The sequence below is a fragment of the Lepidothrix coronata genome, unplaced genomic scaffold (genome assembly GCF_001604755.1).
Source record: "Lepidothrix coronata isolate B3197 unplaced genomic scaffold, Lepidothrix_coronata-1.0 Scaffold83, whole genome shotgun sequence".
NCBI classification, from domain to species: Eukaryota; Metazoa; Chordata; class Aves; order Passeriformes; family Pipridae; genus Lepidothrix; species Lepidothrix coronata.
The window spans coordinates 3,241,066-3,264,510 of record NW_016690263.1 but is presented as its reverse complement, the minus strand read 5'-3'; positions in this window follow the sequence as shown (position 1 = coordinate 3,264,510).

Genomic DNA, 23,445 nt, shown 5'->3' with positions numbered 1-23,445 from the left:
CACATGTTTCAGTCTTTTCCACAGTCTGGATTTCATACAAAGACCTCCCAAGATGTATTTTGAAGCTACACACAGTACACACTACGCATTGTTTCTTTTCTACCTAGCCACCTGCAGCCACAAAATGGTATGGTCACACAAGTAAACCAAATTATTTCAGATGGGACATGAGACTGTTAACATAACACTAGATATTTTACTTGAGAGTGCTCACTTCTATCCCTAAAAAACTAAAATCAAACCAACCAAACAAGCAAAAATCGAAAATCACAAAAAACGACATACCTAGAAAAAAATGACACTGAGTCAAGAAACAATTGCCTTTTAGAAGGAAAAATTTCCCACTAGAAATCATGTAAGATGTTCCACATTTTTTTCCATGCAAGATAAAGGATCATATTCCCAAGCTACCTTTCACATAGATTCATAGTAACAATATTTTAAGAGTTTTCCTCTTACATTAGTCCCTTTGACCACTTAAGTAGTTGAGTACAGAACTACCAGCATTTGGGAATTTGAGGACCAAAAATCCTAGGGGGATTCTCTGAATATTTGATATGAATTTTAGGCCTAATTTTGTTAACTTTCTACCAGTAGTTATTAATTCTCTGAAAGAGTCAAAAGTATACTTACTTACAAGAGATTTATACAACCAAATTGGACAGGTATTTTTTATCTTTCAGACAGTAAGTGACCTGTCTTTCATGTAGAAAAAAATTTAAATCAAAGTAAATAAATATATTTTTATTGCAGAAGGGAACAATGGTAGGTTTCTTGATTCTTTTCATTATTGCTATGTATTCAGCAGCTTCCAACCTACCTTACCACCATGTCACTGGCACACCTAAATCTTATGGCTGCAGGGACTAAGAGCCTTCTCAGTCGGCTACTGATGAGCCAAAAAAGTCTGGGTAAGTATTCATTAAATAGAGTTTTTTCTGGTGGGAAAAAACCCCCACATATAATTCTGCCACTTTTTTCTGTTTGCTGTGGGAGAAAGAGGGAAAACCTGAACTTCTATACAGGAATTTATATATATTTGGAGCTTGGCTTTCAAGTCTGATAACTCTACTATATATTTGTTAGAATACATTTATATAAAACAAATACAAATAATACATATGTATAAACACATCTAAATGAATATGTTTAGTATATAGGTATATAACTGTTATAACAACAACTTTCCGCAGAACTACAAAGATACTTCTGACTTATTAATGAACTGAATTTACAATATGCTTAATATGGAATACAGTTTAAATCACTAACATTTCAATTCTCTATTGGATTTCAAATCTGTCTCCTCTTCTCATGTATTTCCACCTCACATACCTGTTTAGTGTTTTCATAATTACTCACAATTAGTAAAGAACCACAATATGGTAATTTAAGAGAAACAGGTATATTCATATGTGTATTATTTAGTTTTCAGCTAATATAGAATCATATTTGTGCTACTAAAGCTGTTCTTACCATTCATTTGCTATCCGGTGTTCTAGAGCCTCTGTTAGATTTCCACGTTTAAAGAAGTCATATTATAATTTTGTATGCACCCTAAAATAAGTGTCAAAACCATTTTTATGTGCTGAAACCTTTCTGAAATGATATATCAGTAAAAAGAAAACCAGGAAAAAGAACAATAATCAATTAAAAAACTTGTGGATTTGTATGCAGTGTGGAGCACTATTCACTGTGACATTATTAAATTTTCATACATTAAATTATAGTTCCTGATTACAGTAAAATAACTGGTTTATTTCTATGAATATAGAATGGTCTGTTTCAAGCAAGTTTTATTTGCAACAGTAACAGCATAAAAATAATGGGTTTTCTTATTTCTAGTTTTGATGTTTGTAAATTGTTTATAGGGAGCTAATAGATTCATCCAGTTCTTTCTAGAACCCAAGATAAGGCTGAGTTTTAACAGAAATGATCTCTCCATCTGTGCATGCCCAAAATCTTGTGGTGTCTAAATCCTTACAGCATATATCTACATCCTGGTCTTTCAAAGTGTTGCACAAATTGGTACTCCTAACCAATATTGCTAACCATTGATCTTAATTCTTTTAATCACCACATAAAACAAATCCTTTTGTGGCAACCTCCTTCCCATACAGTCCCATGAATTCTTAAGCATTTTTTGCAATGCAGGGAAGCGATTATCTGGGAACTAGCTTGAAATATATAACAGTTCTACTATGCAAATGCAAAGGGTTTTGTATTTGTTACTATTTATTACACATTTATTTCAGAAGAAGGCAGCATGGGTAAATTGGCATAAACTTTGCATGTAGCCCAACAACTTCTATTTAAAGTAGGTGTGATGTGAGCTTAAAAATGTTTTCTAACAACATAATTTTTAAAAGGCAGCTATTAGTTTATAGAAGCCAAACAATTATATCTGTTTTTCATTTATTTATCAGATTACATATTTTTAGCTAAAAGAAAAATTTGAAAGGCAAATAATCAATTCTATACAGTTTATACATAGCTTATGTTTTGAAAACTTGCTACAATAATCAATTCATTCAACCACAAAAATACAGAAATGAGAGGCAGAGTGAAATTTGTAGCACACAAGGCAATTTAACACTCGCACAAATCTTACATGACTAAATTCTCTTGACATCATTATGGTATGGTTTTGTGGTAACCAGATGGGTTTTACTGTTTTACTAGGATGTCAGACTAACTTTTATGAAAGATTTGTTAAGTTATGCTTTCTGATCAAGAGTCAATCTCTGAGATATTTTGCTGCACTTTATTCATTGACTACTATCGCAAATTTTCTCTACATTTCATGCAGCAAATTATCTAAGAAACTTAAAAATTGAAAATCTATGTATTCTATTCCAGAACTCATACATAACTTAGCATTTTCTTTGAGACTAATAGCAGTAGATGAGCTTATATCTATATGTAATAACTCACAAAGTACTCTAAAGATGGCTGAGAAATGATCTCAGATCTTTATCCACCCAATCAGAATTTCAGAATCACTTAACACATCAGTGAAATGCCAGCTCCACAGTGACATGAATTAGTGATTTAACAGAACACAGCAATCTTTTAAACAACTCGTTTTTCATTTCCAGTTATTTTCTAGGATTAGATGAAATATTATATAATGGAATTAAGTGCTCATATGCAATAATGCTGAGTTCAACGTCAACTAGAGCAGGAAATAGTTAAGCTTCTTGTATTTAAGTATTCCAAGGTTCTCATCTTTCAGGCACCAGGCACAATGATTTTTCCTACCTTTCTCAATATATTAACATTGGGGAATGAGTATTATTTAAAAGCAATAAAAATTCTAGAGGAAATAATAAAAAAAAAAAAGAAACCTGCTTAGCAGAAGTCACATTTCAATTAATAAAGTACAGTTTGTCTTGAGTGTTCTGTTTACACTGAATTGAAAAGACACTAATTCTTGTAGCTGAATATCTACTTATTTTTGTATGTATTACTTTAAATTTACAAGGGAAGTGTCACTGTTATAAATGACCTTTACCTTGTTTTGGATCTTCCTAATAATGAAACTACCTTGATATATAATGGTTCATTTTTAGAATTATTGTTGCATTCTAACAGTGCATTTTGGCTTCATGTGATAAATAGATTCAAGTAGATAAGATGAGGAAGAACTTCCTTACTTACTATTTGGGAAGACAGCATAATAACTGTCAAAGTTCTTCAGATGCAAGTTTCCATAAATATTCAAACATAACGTATTTTTGGTGTCACGTTTTTCTATTCTTGATGGAGTTTTTAATATTGTGTTTATGAAAGAAAAATGCTGATACACTGCTTGTTCTCAATTTCACTTGCCAAAATATCAGAGGGAGTTTCACATTTCCTTCTACGAGAAAAGACGGTGTACTTGTTCCTTCCAATGTTCCTAAGAAATGGAAATGACCATAACAGGCTCAAGGTAGCAAAGCTGATAAAATGTATATATCTCCCCCACGGTCTTTAATGTGTGACTCGGTTTTCTTATTTCTCCTTTTTATCTGTGAATGGCACTGCCTGTTTAGGAGGTGCTTCAGTGCTACCTGTTGGCTGCTGCTTTATTTATGGGTAGCTTGTAATTGCTTAGATAATCCAGGCAAGAGTAGAACATTAGGAGCTCTGTGAAAATATTAAATACAAGTAACTTTCTTTTCCATTGTGCACTTTGAATATTGCTCTCAGTGAACAGCAAAAGCTATGACTCTATTGCTTTAGCAGGCAAACCAGAATGCTTGTAATAAGGTAGTGCGTGTTTGAGTGTGAAACAACAATCTTTTTCTGCTTTTAGTAACAATACCTATAGAGACCCTTCCATCTTCATCTCACCAGCATTCCAATGGTTTATTAACATTTTGAAAGCCAAGAAATTCCATTCATTCATTAAAATCATACGGTCTCAAGTATGGACTTGTCAGATTTCAAATGAACAGTCAGTTTGATATTCTTAAAGATACTGGAAATATTAAACCCATATTTAATCACCCCATTAAAGAAAAAAGTAAACAAAACTCTTCTCCACCAGGGCGAAGGTATTTCTTTTTTCTCTCTTCCAGCACTCGTGATACTTATGTAAAGTATGCAAGTTTATGTGAGAATTAGGAGAAAGGGGGAGGGAGAAAAAGAATTCATTTAAAACAACTCCAGACTTCAAAACTGACAAAAACCCAAATAATAGCATAATATTAGTAACAGTGAAAATAACAACAATAATGTGTTTGTTCATTCTTCCTATCTAGGGTATCATCTAATACATGTTAAATCTGTCTCTTTAGCCAAGGAGAAGCATTATCTCACTTGCAATTGTCTCCAAGTGGGGGAAGGGGAAAAGCTGTTCGCCAAATGCAGCCTTTTGAATGTCCATGTGCTACAACTTACCATGTTCTCTTGCTTTTAAATTGTTCCTACATACATACCTACATATTACAACAGAGCACAATTTCTTAAAATAAGAAATTGATTTCTAAACTATGGTGTTTATTTTTTTTGCTACTTGAATCTGGTTTTTAGAGTTTAGAAGTTGTCATGCTTGAAGTTTGAAAGGAAAAGTAGATTGTTTCTGCAGGCTGTCACAGTTTCATATTTATGGTGGCATATCACTTTACTACTCCTGCTGACGGCCCACCTGTCTCCGTTGCTCTGAATCAACACTTCAGGACTCAGCACCTACTGTTAGCCACTAAGAAATGATCCCTAAGGCAGGAAAGAGGCAGCAAGCCAAAAACAACATTCACAGCCAGTTAACGAATGCAGAAATTAAAACAAAAAAAAAAACCAAAAATACCCTGAAAACCCAGAAAAGCAATTAAATTATATGATAAAGAGTACAAGGTAGAGTTGAAATATAGACTGCTAGAAAGAACAGAAACAAAATAATTTTTATGGCACCAGATTAATTCTCTGTCCTATTATAACTTGAATGGTTTAATGTCTTATTCTTATATCACACTAGCCTAAATGATGCCCTTAGTCTTCATGTAAATTGTATTGAATAAAAAACAGTCCTTCAACTCTGAGTTTCTTTGTAAGCATCAGATGGAACATTAGAAAGACAACTCCTTTTTTGTATAAAATTTTTACCTCAAGTAGAAGGTGCTTTTGAGGTTCATGAGTTTCAATCTCGTCACTTTCTCCTATAGAGTGATACTCTGATATGCAAAAGAAAGTAAAAAAAAATAAAATCATTACCTACTAGAGGGGTTTTAAAGCACAATCTGATTTATTCCAGGTGTATGACCCCACATACTGACTTATGAAGCAGCTCAACAGATTTCTTTTTATTTCAGCAGTTTGAATCAGAAGCACAGTTCAGAATTCTAATGTTACCTGAATGGTAAGGGAAAGAATCATGTTTATAAGGGTCTGAGCTCAGCAGGAGCTGAGAGTCATTCATTCTCAAACTGATTGGAAGTATTTTGCTTTTCTCCCAGCTCTTGCTGAACTGGAATACAGGAGTCATCATCTGTGGTAGGAAGGGGATTCCAGCTCTTGCTGGTTTTGAAGCTTCGCCTGAGCTCTAGAAAAGCTGAGCTCCCCTCCACTTGTGGGATATCTTCATCTTGCTGAGTTTTGCACTCAGTGAAACCTCTGAGTTAAAGCTTGCAGATTCACACCTGACTGATGGCTGACAACATATTTTGTGATTTATTGAGTTCAGGCTCTTGGGAGTCAGACTTCACTGGGTTCTGAAAAAGTTATAATAATCACTTTTCATCAGTGACAACCTTGTCTAGCTTCTGCTCTGAAGAAAAGCTCAGCTGCTGCTAGGAGCTAGACTGCCTTCAGAGGTCCAGCAGAAATTCAGCCGGAGTAATACAAACTACTGATTTGATGTTGTACAACTACTGATGTTGTTATACATGTTCAGTACTTTATACCTACATTTTTTGGTATGTTAACCCTCTAAGGGGTTGTACACTGTCACACATCACCTTACTATGTACTGAATGCACAGAAAAGCAATCAAAAAGTAAAAAATAATTGAAGAAATAGCAAATGGTTTAATAGAATTGATCATGAATAATACTGATTTATTTCTCTGCCTACATCCATATTATACAATAGGGCCCTGGGATTGGATCATGTGTCTGCTACTTCATTCAAACTAGCATATGCTTAGGCATGCATCTCATCAGTACAAAAGCAAGCATTACATTTGTCTTTTACAGCACTACTGATAATCATTGCTCATACTCAGTGCCTGAACTCAGACAGCTTCTTTTTAGTTACTGTTTTCAGAAGAATGTGGAAGGAGCCAATACATACATGCTAACAGGCCCCTTTACATCTGAGCAGCTTACTGAAGTTAAGTTATGCTTAACTTCATGCCACTGGTGAAGCGCAGCAAAGAACAGAAATTATGTTTCTCTCACAAGAAAGCAGAAACTAACAGCAGGTATTCCTGGGTTAAGGTGGTGGGGGGGAACCCAACAAAAAACTCCCACAAAACTTGGCTTTTTGCTTTAGTTTTACAGAGGAGAAAAGTCTAGGCTGTTAGCTACTGCAAGATAAGCACTGAAGAGGGAACTCACATGGTGAACCTACACTCTGCTTTGGGTAAAGTACCCTGAATTACATCTTCTCAGCTAAGAGTGAAGACAAAACCTGATATTAGTCTTTCTCTCCTTGTCTCCAGCTGGCCATATGGAGAGGCATTTGACTCAGATGGGAGATGGAGCTAATAGCTACTACTTTCCAGGACAGCAAAGGAAGATCAGTGCAGCTGAGGCTCAGGTGGGAAGTGGTAATTAATAGTAGGAGTAGGGAACAACTTTTTATCCTGGTTCTTGGCTGTGATTCACTGTTGAGTTCATACTGAGAGCACAGGAAGATCTGACTTTTCTAGAAGACAGCTTGTCAAGATCATGAGCTGGAGTATTCTGAAATGTAGAGGTTTCATATTGCCATTGTACAACAAACAAGCCAGTGAAAAGCCTGGGCTCTGGTTCATCCAAATCTGTATGCCAGGCATGATCCCTGTCACCTCTTCTTCAGTGTGAAACTTGCTGGACCCAAAAGTATACAAAGAACTGATTAACAACTTGATCTACTCCTTCTCTGTTTCTCCTATGCCTGATCATCTGAACGGTAAGTAAATCACTAGTGTCAGCCTCCCTGTTTCCTTCAGTGTAGAGATTTCTTAGTGGTAACTGTCCTGTGAAGACAACTTTTCCTAAGAAAACCTTTTGAAATTAACAGGAAATTCGGCTTTTGTTCTCTGTTTTCAGCTATTATAAGTTATTTCTCCATAGTTGATACTACTAAAATGTTCTGCCATCTCTTTCAGTGATCTAAAGAGCTGAGTTTGAATCTGATTTTTATGAATGTAACTTTTTTCTAATGACAGAAATTAGCTTCTTTCTAACATAAGTGTGACATAATAACAGCAACATTAGAAAATATTGGGTAATTTCCAAGATACAATTGGAAGCAGTGAGGACATGACTGTTAACTACTTGTAAGATTTTCTTTACTTCAATAAAATACCCTTAAGGATGGTATATATTTATTTACTTTTTTTTTAAAAATAAATAATATTGTCAGAGTTGTGTAAAAATTATGATATTTATGGAATCAGGTTTTAAGTCATTTTCTATATAATTTTATGTGACTATCTTAAAGCTTTTCCCTATTCTGCAAAACTAGTGGATCACAAATCTCAATTGAAGAAGAGCTAAAAGCACTTGAAAAAAATAAAGATGGAAAAATGAAAAATATTCATCAAAATCAGATGATGCTAATGCTTTTAAAGAGTCTGCCTTAGGCCTGAAATTATTTCATACACTTGTTCATAACCTAGAGAAGCAGCAAAATCTGCAGAGCATACCCGTTACACAGGTCCATAGAAACCTCTGAAAAACATCAGTAGGACCCAAACAAATTGAGTGAGGGGGAGAGTACAAGTGCAATTCTACTTTCTTGTTGGTAACTATTATGTAGTGCACACTGAGGACAAAAATACGAAGTAAAATATGGGTATCCCTACTAGGTTTCAATAAAATATAGCCACTCAGAAGAGGTCTCAGGAATTGTTACATAGATAAAGAGCTGTGGCCTAAATGGTGCCCATCTTTCAACATGTCCCAGTGACACTACAACGTGCTTCTGGTAGGCAGCATAGTTATGGGTCTTCTGTGATGGTTCCAGCTAAATGGCAGCAGGATGGGACAGGTATCAAACATCCTCTGTCATGAATTTGCTGGAAACATTTGTAATCTCCAAGTCTGTCTGGCATGCATTGCAGTTTCCCAGTTGCACTAAATTAACAGAGTCAGATTCATAGACATCCTTTGGGAGTGATATTTTAACCTACTTGAGAATATTTGGCAAAAGTGTATGAGTCTTTCAATGAGACCTTTCAAAAATGGATTCCATGTCCTACCACATGCAAGTGCTGAATAAATTGTTTTCCATTTTAGTGATGTGGTTTGTGCTGTTAGCTTGCCATTTGAAACATTGCAAAGAGGAGAAAATTCTGTGAGGCAATAGTGAGAAAACAGCTTTGTAAATGAGAAGCTGAAAGCATTGATTATGTACTGGGCATGGCTGTGTGATGTTTTGCTCTGGGATGCCTGTCCATGGATTTGATGTTTCACAATATGACATCTTGGTAATAATTGTGGACGTGTTTTTAAATGTTGTGCAACCTCTGGTATGCCTTTGTTTACATCAAGTTTTGCAGGCCCCCAGCACAGCTTTACAAAGCTGTAGGCTTTCAGTTCACATGTGATTTTAAATCTGATTAAGGACACAATCATAGCAATTCTAGGTATCAAATAAGGAGAGAAAACTTTAAATTTAATTTTAGTGACTTCTTCCTTGGAATTACATTAGAAAAAACTCTACCAGACTGCTGCAATTCTGACTTAGTAAGCAACTTGTTATGCCAGCCAGTAAGACTCAAGTCCTCCAGAATCAATATTGCAGTTATTGAGTAATTATAGGACTTGTCTGGGAAGATGGACAATGTGATATTTGTTCAGGGGCTGATGGGTGATAGTGGTGCTCAATAAAAGACGATAATTGAAAACAAAATGATCTTAATGCAGTTGACTGACACAATAGAAAGACTATGGTCTTTAAATCAAATACACACTTCATCTTCTTGATTATCAATACATTACTTTAAAAGTAGCAACCAGCAGCAAGACTTTTAGAGGGTAATATACCATTTGGACTTCTTCAGATCATCAGTAAAGACTTTCTAAATGCTAATGCTCTTGGAAAAGCATTTTCTTACTAAAAGTGTTCTCACCAGCTATTACCAACAAGAAATAAGAGGAAGTGTCTGCATTTCCTTTAAAAGCTAAGAAAGTTGAAATTTACCAATTCGCCCTTTTACTCTTCTTTTCTTTTAGCAAGTGCTCATGAAACAATCTGTCATTAGCTTGTGAAGCACACATAGCCTGCATTCCTCATGCCTCTGCTACTGCATGTACACACTGAGGAGTTTGTCTTGACTTCATGAAATTGCTGCAAGTTAATCAGCAAGCACTCCCAGTGAATAAGTAAAACACCATGCCAAAACATTCAAAAAATACTGCAAAATTACTCAATATTGTATATTTTGTAATGCAGTCTTATTCTCCTCAAGGGGATGAGAAGTTAATCTGAAAATATCAGAATAGGAAAGACAAGATTTGCCGCTTTTTGCTTCCATAATACTTCTCCATAATATTTCCCTACTCTCTACTAAAGCCGTCAGCCACCAATCAAACCCTAACTGTGAATTTAATGACATATAGCTGGGCAAAATAGTCAGCAAAGATGATGACTCTCTCTGAAATTTCAGCATGATGATGAGAACACAAAAAGGGGCAGCTGAGTTTGTAGACCACTTGCTGCAAAGTGCATTTCAGAAACAAAATATTCCAGTTCCTGAAGTAAAATCTTGAAGATGGGGAAAAAAATAGTCGTGGGTTTATTTTTAATTAAAATTTATACTGTTCATGGGGAAAAAGAAATAATCCTAGCTCATGAAACATGCGAGATCTCACATGCATCTCATTAATACTGTTTCTCTGTGCTGTTTTTCTGTGCCAAAGTACAGGAAAGTTGATGATACACATTTTTAACCACTATACTCTATTTCTTATTTTAGTTGCCTCTAAACCTTACTAGACAATTTGCCAATGCTAAGTGCTTGAAAAAAACCAGGCTGGCTGAAGAACTGAGCAAAGTAGGGTGTTACCAAAAGCGACAAATTCACGAACCTCTTAGCAAGACAGAATTGGCAAGGTACGGACATGAGGATGACAGGGATAACAGGTATGCAGTTTATCATGATAGAGGAAGGAAATATTGTATGAAGTGCATAATGGCCCGGACTAATGAAAGAGTAAAAAATTTGGTCTTGTTCGTATTTGAGCATGACATAGAAAGGAATATTTTATTGGAATTAAAAAATCTTTAGTACTTTGAGTTCTAAACACCAGGAAAAAAGGCTTTGCTATCTCATCTCTAAAAATTAAGTATATGGATAATAAGAAATCCCTCTAATGAAATAAAATTTTTTCCAAAGGTGGTGGTTTGCTAAGAAATTTAATTCCTAATTACCTATCGAAATATAAATTCTTATCTAAAACTGAAGAGCACCAAAGCAATTTGGAAACAGCATGCACTTTAAGTAGCATCATGTGTAGTAGAACTACCACTGTGCCAAATTAACTAGAAATTATTTTTGTATATTCTACTTCAAGGGGTGATGCTTTTATTGGCCAGTAATATCATTAGTATTTGGGTTCATCTGGAATAACAGTGACCTCTAGGGATAAGATTTAGTGTGATACATCAAGGGATACCATGTGTGATGCATCAAGTTTTAAACTCACAACTACAGATTTTATATTAAATGTAGCAATAGAAATTTCCATATTAAATGTAGCATTTTATATGAAAATGCTGAGGGAAATTTCTCAAACCCATTGGACTGTTGAACATATATGCTCTAATCATGAATTAAATTCACACATATATATGTATATGTACATATTGATAAATACATGCTTATGGACATCGTTATACTTGCTGCTTATTTTCAGTTTAGGACTATTCCAAACATCCTTTTCTGACAATGAAAAAAATTATTCTTTCAATATTTTATTCCTTTTTGTCCTAGATGTTTTCCTAATAAATCATCTGGAAATTAAAAACTGAAACATTTCCTTTTTAAGTAGAATTTTTTTTTCATATTCAAATAATAAAAATAATTAAAAATGAACTTCAAAATTCTTCAGATTCACTTGAATATTCATTTTTTCAGTGAAAAGAAAATTCTTGTGTTTCTTCTAACTGGAGAAGAATACAAATGCAAAAATCTTAGTTAATTTATCTTTTATTATTTCTTTAACAGAATATATAATCTGAAATCTTGATTAATTTTTACGTATCAGTCATTTCTTCATCTTTAATATTATTAACTTACTATCAAACTCTGCACACTAAGACGAGATTCTTAGTAAAAGACAGAAACTTCCTTGCTAAAAAATATTCTCTGTGCTGAGGATTAAGCTGTACTCAAATAATTTTATTATACAAATAGTAATAATATTCTGGACAGTGTAATGATTTGGTTAGCCTAATGGTTTGGTTAGATCTAGAACTACTTATCTTATATAAATTTTCAGTACATTGTTAACCTTCATGAAGGAAATTACAGAACTGGTGAATCAGTTGTACAGTAAACAAGTCATACAGCCAATCTGTAATTCAAGCCACGGTATACAGAAGCAATAGGCATTAAGTTTACATTAGTCATTCTGGGTGCCAGACAGATGAGGAAATTACAAGTCCCAGTCTTGTTATAATGGCTTGACTAATTGACATCACTGTGTATATTCCAGCAAACTCCAATCTCTTCTTGCTGTATGAAAAGGGAGTTGAGGACTTATAAAAGTCAAGAATCTGTGACTTGCCAAGAATGTACTTGGTGAAAAATATTTGTTTCTACACAGACTAGGCAACTGACTAGGACAAGGACCCTTAAAACAGTAAAGGTATGGGGTCCCAAGAGGGAGAGAGCAGGAGTGTAGCTGGAATACAGCAGAAGAGGTGCTCTGGAGTGGAGAATGGATTGTGGCTGGTGGCCTCTGCAAATTCCCAATTCTGTTAACAACAAACTCAAAAATCGGCAAAATAGGTAGCATGGCTATCTTACTGCTGCTCGTTTGTTGCCCTGGACAGGTACTTTCTTTGACTTTGACAAAGGCTGTAACTGAGAGGCCACAGTTGCTTCCCATGGTCTACTCACAATCTGAGCACAGAGGGGAGACAGCTCCTTAGCCTGCCCTTCCCAACTCATCTCCTCATCTCATGTATCATATGAGGGCAACAAGGTTACCTAAAAAGACAGTCTAAAATCCAAATTTACACTAGCAGTTGTAAGGTAAACATGTGGAGGAATTCTTCCCAAGAATGCCAAGGCAGTGGGAAGATTAAAAAAAAAGGTTTATTTCAGATGCAAGGACCACTTTTTTACAATCCAGCGTGCATTGAACCTTCAGGGGTAAAAGGCAATGCCCTGCCTCCTCCAAGGCTTTTTGTATCTTCTCTCTCTCCTCTCCCACCCTTTCTGGCCCGAGGAGGCTCTGTACATGTCTGCAAACATGTTATCTCTCTGTATACAATGGAGAGAGATATCTTACATCTTCTCCCTGCAAGTTTCACTGAAATGATGAAGGCAGGAAAAAAAACATCTAAACCCTTTGAGAAGGCATTTTGCAGCTTTCCTAAGCAAAACAAGTTCTAGCTTTCCATTACAAATTCTTGAGCAATTGCATCTATCCTTATGCAGTACCCTTGGTAGTCTCCATTTGTAGGGAAGGCTTAACTAAAAGATGGTAACCTGCCCATTCTTGTTTTTTAGCAAATGTGTCTGTCCCTTCTTACAAGAAGCTGCTGGAGAGTCATATGACAATATGTCCTAATAACTCACTAGACACTCATTGCCAATGATAAAATGAAGTATGATACATAATGTATGTATGTATGTATGACACTATGGAAGTAAACATAAGCAAAGGGTACCCAAATTTGAAAGCAGTTTTTTCTTTCAATACTTTTTCCTTCAAAGATTTCTTTGTGCTTATACAAGATCATTATTTCTTTCAATATCTCAACATTGTCTCAATTCTGCAGCAACCAACTGATTCCTTTTTTATATACTCATGTAGACCTACAGCTGTTTTTTTTAATATATGAAAACCAGTTGAAAAATGGCTGTAATAGTTTACATGTAACAGAAACAAACATCTTATTGTTATGTTTATATTGTTTATCTTTACTGAAACAAATATGTGATCTATGTATGAATAAACAGCATATTTAATTCTCATGGAAGGTATTTGCATGTTTTTTAAGCTAACTAAAATTAAAAGACAAAGCCCATATGAATCTAGTGGAAGATGATGGTTCTCTCTCTGGTTAGGTCAGTGGACTGTGAAGTAGATTTGGGAGACACTTTTCTGCCTGGGGGAAACCAAACTTGGTCTCCCATGTGGGAGCTTTCCCATCACTGTTTTCTAATACATAGGGGAGTAAGATATTCAAAGCCAAACCATGCAAAACCTTAACCTACTTAGTAACCCAAAAATAACAACCAAACAATCTTGCATTTCTGGACATGTGGGTTCCAGTTCCTTTTCTTTTCCTTTTTTTTTCACTTCTGACTATTAGCCGGGGAGCTTGAATCAAAATATACAATTAATTTCAAGTCACCATAAATTGCTTTTTTCATTGAGTAACTTATTTGTCAAAATATTGTTGTTAATGATCAGTTTGGCCAGTTCAAAACTGATTTCTCATAGGTTTTAGGGCTTGCATTCGCACGGTCTCATGCATCTATTTTCAGTTGTACAAAAACTTAGAGGTGGTAGCTTCTATTAATTTATAAGCTAAATTAGAGCTTATAGATCACTCGTGTTTTGTATATATCATCTACCATATCTGCAACATTTAACATCCTGCTTTGCAGAGGCTGCTGAGCTTTTTGGGCTGGAAGTCAGCTTAAAGAAGACAGAAGTTTTCTATCAACCCCACCTCAGGAAGTCTTCCATCATCCCCATATTACCATTGCTGTATCAGAGCTCAAATCAGTCCAGCAGTTTAATTACCTAGGTAGCCTCATCTCCTCAGATAGTAAGATTGACGGAGAGATAGACAACAGGTTAGCAAAGGCATATAGTGCCTTCGGAAAGCTTCATAAAAGAGTTTCGCAAAATAAACACCTGAATACAAAGATCAGTGTTTACAAAGCCATTGTGCTGTCTTCTCTCTTATATGGATCCGAATCATGGGTCATCTACTGCCACCACCTGCGACTCTTAGAACGCTTCCATCAACGCTGCCTCCATACAATCCTAAACATCCACTGGTCGGATTATGTAACTAATATGTCTGTTCTAGAACAAGCAGCAGTCACAAGTATTGAGGTCATGTTGATGAGAACACAGCTGCGCTGGGCAGGAGACATCTCAAGGATGAAGGACCACCACCTCCCTAAGATCTTGCTTTATGATGAACTTGCCACCGGCTGCCGCAAGAGAGGAGCCCCAAAGAGAAGATACAAGGACTCCCTGAAACAACATCTCAGCCTTGGCCATATTGATCACCATAACTGGTCTACTCTGGCCTCTAATTGGGAGGTCTGGAGACACACCATCTATAACGCTGCTGCTTCCTTTGAGAATGCACACAGGATCACTCTTGAGGAGAAAAGACAATGCAGAAAGAATCATGTCTTGCCAATACCACCTAAGGAGTCTTTCTGCTGTGCCTTTTGCAACCGAACTTGTCTATCTCATATTGGCCTCTTTAGCCACCAGTGCGCCTGTAGCAAATGTGGGTAGAGCCCTTCCCAAATCTTCCTTCACAAAGCCTAGCCATGGAATATGTATATGTAGGAATACATCATATACATCTTCCACCATGTTCTCTGTAGAAGAGAACAATTCAGAAAATAATACATATGATTATTATCCCAGAGTTTATTATCAGCAGTATGACTTTTATAAAGTTAATTATGTCCAAAATTATGTAAAACAGAGTTAATCATTTCGCGTTACAGTGATTCAATTTTCTCTAATAACAAAATAGTATACTTCTGTGGGCTTTTTTTCTGATGCTTTAATATTAAAAAAACATAAATCAAAGATGTTTTGACAGATGAAAAACACAATTTTGTAACAGAATGGAAAAATTTTAGAAACTGAATAGCTGATAAAAGATGAGTAGAACCAGGGAGGATTGATGTTTTAGCTGAAGGCANATTAGAGATTAGGTACTCATTTGGCTTTTCAGAAGGCCTGGTGACTCATTCCACATAAATGAAGTTTGTGATATGTAATGAAATGCTTTCTATCTTCACTGCAAGCAAATTAGCAGGTATTTTGCAGGAAGAATATTAATGTTATCTCGCATTTGTTTCAGAGCAGGAATACATTAACAGAAGAGATTTGGAAAGAATTTCACTTTTATAACATCAGGTGCTGAAAGCATTAAAACAAGGTCACCTTTGTAAAGCAATGAGAGGAAATTAGGTTATAAACAAGCAGTGCCTAAAAATATATTCCCTCGGTTTCACTGACCAAATGTTGCTCCAAATTGTGGATTTTCTTTACCAAGAATGATAATTGTATGTCTAGAGTGGAATTGTGCAAAGGTAAAGAATTAGAAAGCCATGCTTTGGTGAGGGAGAAGGGATAAGCATTTCAGTGGGTAAAGTAATTTCATTCCATTAAGGGAGAAAAACAGACTGTTTTGCAGCCTTTACTGCTTCACGTTGTAAAACAATAGACTATGTGAAGACATTACATCTTCTATTTTTCTGTTTTGTTTTGTTTTGTTTGTTTGTTTGTTTTGTTGGTTTTGGGTTTTTTTTGTTTTGTTTTGAGGTTTTTGTTTGTTTTGATTTTGGTTTGGTTTGGTTGGTTTTCAGGAGAGCAGTGATGAACAGGAATGGAGATATATCTGAGAAAAATAGTGATAGAGGAAACTAGAGTATATGAGAGATACAGAAAATCAGTATGTCCTAAAAGCAAGATAAGCAAGACAGAGAAAAAAAATCACCTTTATTTTTTTATTTGAAAACAAGACAGACATGAAATAAGACTGTATATTTGCTAACATTGGATTAAATGGGACAACTGGACAAAGAGGAGGCTGGTTAGTAAATTAACAATATTTCTTTAGAAAGGACTGGACTACTTTATGACTAGTTTGTGAATTAGGCATGATAAAGCCTTGTCTAAAGTATATGTGTGTATATACATATGTATATATATACACATAGAGATAACATAATGGCAATTATTTAGGAAGAAATACTGACCATAAGGAACTAAAGGCTGGATATAAAGACACAGATAGGGAGATAGGTAGAAAATTGACCTTCAAGACAAACTGAAAATGTAGATAAAGAAACACATTTGATGACAAAAATGGCCTTGCAACCTTGCAATCTTAACTCACTATCATGATGACAGTAACAGTCGAAGTAATTCTAAGTAGGTAGCATATTTCTAAAAAGTTTAAATTTAAGTAGAGATCTTCTACATCATTCTTTTAAAATATGTTTATAAAAACCATGCAAACCTTACACCAAAAAGTATTACTTAACTCCTCATTCAGTGGTTTGTATCTTCACTGGCCCCAAATGTCTCTAGGTCACTGCAATGAATCTGATCAAGGATCTAAAAAGGTATTGGCTGAAATTTTTTTTTATATTTAGCTGAACCTCCTTCATCAAAATATTTTTATGTTACCTTTGCAATTTGGTAGGAGGTCAGATAGAAGTTTGTGTTGGTTGGGACAAGTTAAAGTAGAGTGAACCTTCCTGTTAACTTCAGTGATTGCTTTAGAAATGCTATTTAAGACACAACATTTTATTATCCACTTTCTCTAAAACTTAGTTCCCCTCCTTTGAAAGAGTTTATAAACATAATAACTTTGAATTTTTGATAAAGAAAACACCAGGAAATCTAATAATGCTTGTCTGCTACACATTGGTGAAATAAAACTTGTTCAGTTAATGTTTCTAAAAGACCTCGAGGGCTTTTGATGAGGTGCTTATTACTTCTTGAGCATGCCCTTATAATTAAATATTGTGCTTTATAACTTCTGCTGGGTACACTGACAGAGCACCAATGAAACGAATACAGCTGCAGATTTATACCAAATAAAGATCTATGGAAGAATATTTAATGCCTATTACCTATAAATAATCTGAGAAGTCTACATAAATAAAGAGCATGGTGTTGATGGTTTCAAAGGACAAAGTCATAACAGGAAGAAAAATAAAAAAAGCATATAGGCTTATTTTGCATCACTCTCCCAGACAAAAGCATAACATTTTACCAAAGATCACATCTGTGGATCAAGAGTCGAGGAAAAAAAGTATGATTACTAATTGTTTGCTGAATAACATACAATTAAATTTGTCAGACCACTACTTTCAAGTGAACTCGTAGTACATCCAAGTACGTGAAAACAAGTGGAGACGGAAAAAGGAGGCTAAATACATATTTTCATGGTTGACAACATGTAAAAGATACCCCTGAACATGGCACGAAACCCAAAATTATGTCATTATTCAAAATATTACACACTTTTCTAACTTAACACTTCACTGGTTTTAAAGCAAAACTAAAAGAGTCTCTCCCTGTCAGAGAGACTGCATTTATCTTAGGAAAATCAAACTGTAAGATAAATTAAAACCAAAGAGAGATAAAAGAAAGGGATATTTATTAATATGTTGTATGTCAAAATAGGCCCACAAGAGCTTCCTGTAGTTGTATGAATTATATTTTGAGATTCTACATTTAAAATTTCATTGAATGCAGTTATTAGAATACAACCACTGTGCATTTCTCACAGTAAGAAAGAGAATGGATGAAAAAAAGTTGCCAAAAGTAGAGAGCACTTGTATACAGCAAGATTCTACAGTTACACAGAATTTGTATCTTATTCTATAACAGTCTGAATGGACTTTCACTTAGGTTTGAAAATCATATTAACAGTGAAGAAAGTGCTTTGTGTATTCATATGCTCTCCTGTAATACAATATTGTCTAGTGATCTAACTACACTGATAGTTCAGACATCATTTTATATTCTCATTGGAGATTCTGAAGTTGCTCTCCAGGCAGCATAAGTTACTGCAGAGATTTTTGAGTTTTGTAGCCATGTGGACCTTCCAAATAGGGTTAGCCTGTGCTGTGCAAGTGACAGAGATGTACCAAAATATACATGTATTCAGAGCTAGCTTGAGGTTCTCATCAGTGTAGAAAAAAAATCAAGGAGACAGCAGGATTTAAGGAGTGACAAATTTTATTGTGGTGGGCATAGCCAACATATTTGCATAGAGAAGAAGGTGAGAAGTCAGCCTGAAATACATTCTTCAGTGTCAAAGGATTACTGGGTGTTTATTTAATGCAGATTACCCATTCCATAGGCTCAGTTTATCTTTCAGAATCCACACCTCTTTCTCTCCCAACCTTAAGAAATGCTTTGAGTACAATGGCAGAGAAGGAACTACAAGTCTTGTGAAGGATTTTCGAGTTCTCACAAGAAAAGCATCAGTGTTCAGACTGAATTCAGTTAAGTCTTCACTTATTAGCAGATCCTATTTAATATCTATTTTGAAGTAGTTCTTCATTAGCACTATGTGAAGTGAAATTACTTGGAAGTGAATGGTTTAGGTTAGCCTATGGTTAAAGGTAGACCTTTGTTACTAAAGCTTTTAAATTACTGTAATTTTCTCTTCAAGTTTAGCAATGTTAGGGGCAGACCACAACCTTTTAGTCAATTATCTTGTGGTTGATAATCCTCAATGCTACCAACATGAAATTTTAATATAAATCACTCTTCATTGTTGATGACCCTTCTATGACATGAACCATCTTTGCTTCCTTCATAAAGTATCACTGAAAACTCCTATTTAGTACGGGTATGAAGAAAGGAGCAGAGTTTACACTTGCAGATCTTCCTTTGGTGATTGAAGGTCACATTAGCTCCATCTATTCACATGCTGGGGAATGTCTAATCTTCGGAAGTTCACCCATTAAACACAAATGAAAGATGAAAATGTTCATGAAAAAACTGTATATCATCACTTCCATGGATGAATATGAATGATTCTTATTACTAAAATCAAGTTGCATTATTTCACTCTTAAAATAAATATATTATTAAAAATTACACTATAATTATATTTTTCTGTGATGGCAATTCATAATTATAAAATTATTATGTTATGATTAAAAATATTTTAATACATATATTTTATGATATTAAATTTTTTAAGGTTTTATTGTATAGTTTTATTTTGTTTTCTTGTATTTTATGAGGAAGAGTACTGAACATTAATAGGAATAACAGAAAAAGTCTGTTAAACTGCTCATTTATAACAAAGCTGTGCTAAATGTTTTGACCTGTAAAATTAAATGCTAGTGAAATATATCAGCCTCCCAATGAAGCAAATTATATGGCAATTGATAAAGCTCCATTTGCTCAATAAAGCAGATTATAATGTCCATGAGTACAAATCCTTGCTGGTACTTAGTACTGCAGACAAGGTAGTTTTTATGGCTCCTAAGCATCACTGTAGAAAGAGCTCAATATTCCATGAAAAGATTTTTTTCTCGTCTATAGCATCTGGTCTTTGTCCAATGTTCAAACTACAACTGAGCTTAATGGTGTTTTGTTTGCCTGCATAGTCTGTTCATTATCAGCTTCTAACTAATACCTTTGTAAGGTACTTTTGATAATTTAGTATAAAAATAAAATTAAAATATCCAAATTGTTAATTTTAAAATTCTTTAGATCTCTTTTCATTTGGAAATATCAGTGCTGGTTTTGCTCATTAGTAATCAATGTCTATGTTAGCAAATACACCGTCAGAATTAAAAGTCATACTGATTAGCAAGGTTTTAGTATTTTCTCAAGTACTCAACAGAATCATGGGGACTGTGTTACAGTAAACTGCCAGAAGAAATACTTAACTTGAGCACCTCTGGAAGGTTCAAAGGAAAGCAGTTCAATGCCTTCTGCCTTGGATTCCTGTCAGGTACATATTGATGTATTGGGTATCCAGCATCTTCCATATACTTTCAATCGTGCATAAACAAATGGACTTCATCATATGCAGTGTGTCCTAAACATCTATGAACAATAGCAGACTTTTCAAGTGTCATATTAGGGGAAGCATTTGCACTGGATTCCTAGGTGTCAGGCTGCTGGATATAGCCTGTCACTGGCTGACAAGGGAGCATTCCAGTCACAAGTTATGACTAAAGTACTGGTCAGCTTTCATGCCTGGAGAACTGAATGAATCTGGTGGCCTGAATATTCTTTCTAGCTGCAGAATACTGTTCTAGCTTCACCTTGGTGGTTTAATATAACCCTATAATAGTACCATACAAATTTACTTTTTGAGTAAAACCAGAAAAATTAATCAGAGAGCAAGAAATATTTGTATTAAATTCAAGATTCCATTACTCTTAATCATATGAAGTGGTACTGTACTATGAAAGTTGTTTCAGTGGTTTTTACTGGATTATCAAAACCAAACTATTATTTTTATTTCTTTGTCACTTCAAAATTTTTCCTGCTCTACTGGGAAAATACAATACACTTTGTTTTTATGCCAAGAAGCTTTAGGTAATGATACTGAAAAGAGAGACAAAAAATTATATTTAGATCTAGTAAGCAAACTGTGGTGACATTTAGGACATCTAGGTAATAAATTTGTTTTTATTAATGGTATTCAGTTCTCCTTGCACAATAAAGACAAATATTTAAACACAAATAAACATTGTGGTCTATAGACTCTTAAGCATGCTGAACACTAGGTTAGTTTGGGTTTATGCCAGCTTTGCTTTTTTTTTCAAGTTTGGGATATCCCCAGCTGCTCATTTGAATCAGTGACGGCAAGAAAATACAAGAGTAGAAATTGACTCCCTCAAGTTGCACATACCTCTCTCTAAGTGATTTCCCAGGTGAAGAGTTTATCAAGTTGTAAATATCTAAATTTAGGAAACATTATTACTATCATTAATATTTCTTATGTGGTGATAAAAATATGTGTGATGAGTCCATTATAGAGTTCTAACAACACTCCTGCCCTGAAGAGTTCTGAGGTTAAGTTGGAGCTTATTCTAGACATCATTGAATGAAGCAAAGCGAAATTTCACAACAGACACAGCTTAAGAAAATTTCCATCTAGACCTCTATTTGTATTACAAAATGACATACCCAAAACATAACTTATATTTAATACCAGGGTTGAAGAAGATACTCCAAAACTTAAATAGATATTCATAAAATTGCATTCCTTTTCAGATTCAGAATTCTTATATTTAACTACTTTGTCAAAGCAAAAAATCTGATGCTCCATCAATCTGCATATATGACTGCACTTATATATACATATCATTTTCCCAGTCTTCTTTCTTTTATAGGTTTTTCTGTTTTCTTTTTTTGTCATATTTTTATCTTACTATGCAAACTAAATCAGTTATTCCAGTGAAAGTTTGTGCTTTAGAACTTGTTTGAGAATACCTCGCAGGGAATTAAAAATTTCATAGGTGACCTTCAGACTAGGAGCAGATTGCTCCTGAGTTTTTTTTCCTTTTTTCCCCCCTAAAATTAAAGGCTATTATTAACTGAAATAAATAGAGGATTAAAGCCACTGGAGGCCTAAATCTAGCTTATAATGTATTTTTATAATTAATATCTCTATATTCAGAATGTGAATCCATTTGGTTATGCAAAACTAGAGTAAAACTTCTTAGCAAAGCATTTTAATACCACATCGTGGTATTGAATTGGTGTACAGATTAGATAAGAAAGTAGAAAGGTGCCTTCTGAGGAGAAAGGTTACTTATTTTACTTCACAGCTATATATTGTGTCCTGCAGAGTTCATGAGTAGATCACAGTCTGCATCTGACAACTGAATAGCAAATCCTATCCGTGTGTATAACATTGTGCGTATTACAGCAGCGCATAGATGTGGCTGCCCTAGGAAGTTTTAATTTTACTTCTCTGCTCTGTGAACACATAAAATGCCAAAGCTGCGCTAATTGTGCATGCAAGAAATATTTTTCATGTACAGACCATTTTCAAGACATAGCATTAAAAATTAATCGATTATGCTCTAACCCCTTAAAACTACTCTACAATTCTTCCACCGGGATTCTTCATGACACTGAATCCTAGTACTAGCAGTCAAGTTGAGATTTTAACTCAGTGAGTTGCTATGGCACATTTCCAGAACATGATCATGGGACAGCTGTTTGCTTCCGTAACAAGGTGAATTATAGCAGACGGTGAAGCCAACAAACCTCTTAGCATTTGAGTAGGGTGCTCTCTGCCAACCAGGGAGCAGGCATTGACAGGAATTGGCTTTGGAAGGGCTGGCATTTGTTCCATTGCCTGCATTTGCCAACAACAGTCATTATATAGAGTGGTCGAGTGGTGCCTCCTGTAGGGACAGAAGATTACAGTAAGAGAGAACAGCAGAGAGAACATTTCTCCTTTGAAAATATAATTTCTTAAATGACATTTTGTATGTGTGTAGTTGAAATGAAGTTCCTGAATCTAAGTGAACCCTGAAATGCTCATGGTTAAATATCTGATTATCAGGAAACCATAATGGAGCCTATCCTGAAATACCTCTAAGATAGAGAAGCCACATATGTGACCCTCTGCATTGTTTAGAAAAATCATGATCAAAATTTGCAGCCTTTTGGGCAATGTGGTACTTTGTACTCCAATGAACAAAGCAGTAATATCGCCAAAAGTTTCAAAAAAAACAAAACAAAAAAATGTCAAACTGGAGGACAGAACCAGACTTTCTGAGATGCTTCTCACTGAGTTGTTTTTATAAGAATGTCCTAAGTCATACATAGATTTCTGAGAACTCAGGCAGCATTATCATTGACT